General features: G+C 38.0%; 1 long non-coding RNA gene across 1 annotated transcript; it reads left to right on the top strand.

The window, feature by feature from the left end:
- Positions 1 to 2,182: 2,182 nt before the first annotated feature.
- Positions 2,183 to 2,834, top strand: LOC107758833 (uncharacterized). The gene is made up of 3 exons (XR_001642066.1): positions 2,183 to 2,208; positions 2,320 to 2,388; positions 2,685 to 2,834. It is a non-coding gene; the product is annotated as an uncharacterized LOC107758833 (long non-coding RNA).
- The last annotated feature ends 1,844 nt before the right edge of the window (positions 2,835 to 4,678 follow it).

The following is a 4,678-nucleotide window of genomic DNA, read 5'->3' as shown; positions in this document are numbered from 1 at the left end:
CTTCATGAATGAGTTTTATACTATGTTGATACCCAGCATGCATTTCAGCATAAAATCTTATTTTGTTGATTGTCACCATTGTTGAGTTTCATACGCTGATTCTTGATGTCTAATTGATTCAGAAATGTAATTTTTTTTTTTGTATATTCTGTGAATTCATAGAAGTGTGATAGCCGTACCACTGCTTTTATCTCACACTGTAGTATCACACATAATAAACACAACACACTTGTGAGCAAATATTTAAATAACCTCACAAGGAATACAGTCACCATCACCTGATCCCAATGGATCTTAGTTTTCATTGCCTCAACAAATGTATTTTAGTACATTGTGACAAGTGACAATGAAAACCTAACATTAGCGTACAAAGAGTCAAAATAAAGCAAACATTGATCACAATAATGGTGCTTTGTTGAAATTTCAACATTAATTGCGGGTGCAAAAGTGATGTCGATTCAATGCCATTAACACTGACAAATCAACAATTTTTAATATTGATTCAATGGTTGCTTGATATCAGGGATAGTTCACTCAAAAATGACAATTTCATCATTTACAGTCAATGGTCCCCATTGACTTAGATATTATGGAGGGAAAATACTACGGAAGTTAATGGCTACCAGCAGCTGTGTGGTTACCAACATTCTTCAAAATATCTCCATTTGTGTTCAACAAAAGACAGAAACTCCTGAGTGTGAGTAAATGATGTCATAATTTTCATTTTCGGGTGAACTATCCATTTAATAATAATGCTAGCCATAACCTTCTCTATTTCTGGCTGTGCTTTTGTTCTGCTTACTGATTATTCAACAAGTTGTTTATTAATATCTGTGAACCTGTATGTTTCTGAAATGCTGTTTCCCCAGGCGTGTGCTCTTCAGTTTCTACCTTGTGTGGTCTCGGCTCCTTCACTTCACTAAACTCCTCACTCCAAGTAATTATCTAATAAGCGTCATAAAGGAGCGTAACTCTCTAATCTGTTTATAATTAGCAATTAATTGGTCCCCGCACTAATGCTCAACCTTCAGCAACTCTGACCTGCTCATAATTAATAGTAATATCCGATCCTCAGCATGTAAGAAGCTGGCCATGACCAAATTGTAATCTATCCACACCAATCGTTTCGTACCTCTCTCATTCTGTAGAAGCCAGGATGGCAGTGCTTCCCTCAATCGCCTCCCTCCAAATGCAACTTTTCAAAATCATTTTTTCATTTTTCCTTTACACATTCATCTTGCTGCATCCTATTTTCTGCCCAGTGCTTCTTCCTCTTTGGCCGTATTCAAATGAACGGCGAGACCTTTTCACATACATGAGGGCGTAACGGGGAGCTTAGCAGAACTTCCACCTGATTACCAATGCAAATATTAACAAGTCAAGTTCAGTGTGTGGCGATAGATTAGGGTTTATCCCTCATGCACACCACTCGATTCTTTACGCTCCGGAAACGTTTTTGCTTATCAGCGCGAGGCAACGATCAACACTTCACGTCCCCGGTCCCGCCGAGACTTCAAGAGGGCCGTCATCAACATTCAGAGCAACATTCAAACGTCCCCGTTTCTGAATTCTTACGCCTAAATCCGTATATTAGACATCATAATTGCTGTAAGCCTTGCCATCAAATGGGGAATTACAAAGAACTTGTGAATGCTCCTTCACATTACAAATAACACATTGCACGCCATTGTTTTAGTAATGAAATGCAGCGCTACACGGATCTAGTCATGTGTTTTAAGGGACGCAGCAATACTATCTTTGTGCAGCAGAATCTGTGAGGACAGCTCTGTATTCATAAGGGTTTTGTATTTCGTAGCGAGTGCAGAACGCTTATTTTCCAGTTGATTCATCACTCCTTTCTTCTGTTGTGGTCTGTTTCACCTCCAATATCCAGTTCAGAAAGACTTCCTACCAAGTCTTTGTTATTTCATGACAATGTTATGCATTTATTTTGATTAATTAAAGATTATATTTAATTTATGGCGTGATCTCAACATTTCCTATCAGTAACTGTACATGTATGGCACCTTCGTAAAATACGGATCAATTTGATGACAACAATTGTGTATCCTGTTTGTGGGAAATGTGGTTTTAGGGTTCTTGTTCACCTACAGCCTGCTCTCTCTCTCTCTCTTTCTCTCTCTCTCTCTCTCTCTCTCTCTCTCTCTCTTTAAGCCAGCAGAGCAGATTAGGATGTGAGCGGTCAAGGTAAGAGTCCTCAGGAAGAAGAAACAATAAATAATTTCTATGTTAAAAAGCAGCGGTTCATCCAGAACAAAATGCATTGTGTTTCTTAACTCTAACAATTTATTTTGGCAGTGAATAATACATCAAGTGAGCTGCAAACAAAGTCCTGCCCACTGAAGAGGGAGATCGTCTGAAAGCAAGGTGTGATTGACAAACATCCAGACAGATTCAGCTCAACAGAGGCTCTATTAGTGCAAGCATTCACATAGCATGACACACTGATCCATGATTGCATGGGAACAGAGTCTGTATACTTCAATAGCATGTCGAAAACTAGATTTTTAAATTTGCAAGAATATAGTGTTTATTGTATCCCGTGTCAAACTCACCATCAGTGCTGTAGTTGTGCAGTTATTGTGTGATTGCTTGGTGTTTTCTTCCAGTCTGGTGTGAAAAGAATCTTACACCTTACGTCTTTGTGATCTTCTGGTCTTTAGATGTGGCTCGGGTCATTTTTTCACCTGTTTTACGGTGCATCAGGTGAAAATGCTGCATCTGATCACTTAAACTAGCAGCTCAGTCTCCTCAATGGCACTGATGATCTGAGGAATCATTCCCATCTGCAGCACAAACTCTGAACTGAACTTTAACCCTGTAAAACATGATAAATAATATTCTGGAAAAAAGTTTGCATGTGTGTGTTTTTTGTCAAGTATCTTGATGCATCAGGCTTTTATGGCTCACATGGTCTGATATAGTTTACAGGTTTGTTAACAGTGCTATATGTGCAATAATAATAGTTATGCTTGCAATAGCATTTGTTATGTATATGAATCAGTCACACTCCATATTTTTAAGCTATATAAAACTGTATGTGGTAGATATAGGTACTATTTGTTGATTACATTATCAACACCTACACGTTCGGGTAATTATGAGCATTTCTCCAAATGTCTTTAGAGCTTTTGTTTGCATTCTGTGCTTGACGTTGACGTGGAAGTTTCACAGACGCAGAGATGGAAACTGGCCGTGTGTATTGTTGGTTTCCTAGTTTTCTGTTTGAGTTGTTGTGTCAAATTGGGGTTCCAGTGTAAACGAGTGTTCAGAAAAGAAAAGCCACGGCGTGTTCCTGTGCACTCGCAAACACAATAGCCTAATCTGCACAAAGACAAGGAGAGCAGACGCCAAGAGCTTATGCATTCAAAGTTTGCGGCTGTGAGATTAAAAATTTCCTTTCCAGAGTATCATTGCAAAGTTGTGCACAAAGCGTACACATCCGTTTCAAGCAAATCCAGTCAGTCAGTGCTATTGGAGCGTTTCTTCGGCCTACTCCGCTTTCCAAAGCATTAGTCCTGCACACTGAAACACAGCCGAACACAATGACTCTGAAACTAGTCTGCTTTCTCTCCTCCTCTGTATTTACCGCACCAACTAAATCACGTGGTCAAGGTTGTGTGAAGCCAGACTATAATGAGATAATTTCCCATTCTCTTGCTCTTGCCTATCAAACTTCATACAAATAGCTTGACTTTCCATATCCTGAAAGTTTGGATAAAGAAGTTGACAAAGCAACATGCATTGCCTGCTACATAATATATGGCTTTTAGCATGAGGGACCGTAAACTCCATTTGCGTCAAGGATAATAACATTAACTCCCTCCAGCAGGCCGAGAAACCGCTGGAATGGGCGCACATAAACAATTCGACAGAACTTCAGTTTAGACGTGGATTTGGCCCAGTGTGTGTCTACAGTTTCTGTCAGAGGAAAAAATGCAAAAGAAAAATATGAACACTGATGTTACTGACTATTAATAAACCTTGATGTAAATTTAAATAAACATGTAAAAAGAAATGACTTTTCCCTTGAATTCTTCAAAAAAAAAAAATGTCTGGTTACAGAAAAAGCATCAATGTGAAGCTCATATTTTTCACTCACATGAACTATTCAGGAAAAACAATTGGTTTATTATTTGAGCTTTAAAGTGGTCTGTGGTTTAAGGTGGGTCGGTTTTTCTAAGTGTATGTAGTTTTTATGTGTTATTAATTAAACCGCCCTGCATCATTTTCACTGAATAAAATCTGACACTCGTTTCTTACAAATTTTGGTGTGCTGATTCCAAATATTGTGCCTGTTTTGACCTCTTATGTCACACTTTGTTGCATTTTGTATCTTTTTATTTATTTATTTATTTATTTATTTATTTTTGACAACCATTAGTAAGGTGAAGAAGTCTTATTTAACCTTAATTGGCAGAAAACACCTCAAATACATGATTCCTGTCTTCATCTGAGCCAGATTACCACTATTTGTTCATTTATCAGCCTGTTTTCACATGTATGCATAATTCTGAGCGAATTCCAGCGAATTGTGACACTGATAGAGATGCTTCATGCAAATGCTTTATGGTACCATTTTTGGTTTTGTTGCATGTAACAAGCTAAGTTAGATGAGTTATGTAGTTTAATAAATAGTCTTGTGTTATACTTTTTT

Source organism: Sinocyclocheilus rhinocerous, unplaced genomic scaffold (genome assembly GCF_001515625.1).
Source record: "Sinocyclocheilus rhinocerous isolate Xijiao unplaced genomic scaffold, SAMN03320098_v1.1 scaffold264, whole genome shotgun sequence".
NCBI lineage: Eukaryota > Metazoa > Chordata > Actinopteri > Cypriniformes > Cyprinidae > Sinocyclocheilus > Sinocyclocheilus rhinocerous.
This window is presented reverse-complemented; position numbering and strand designations above follow the sequence as displayed.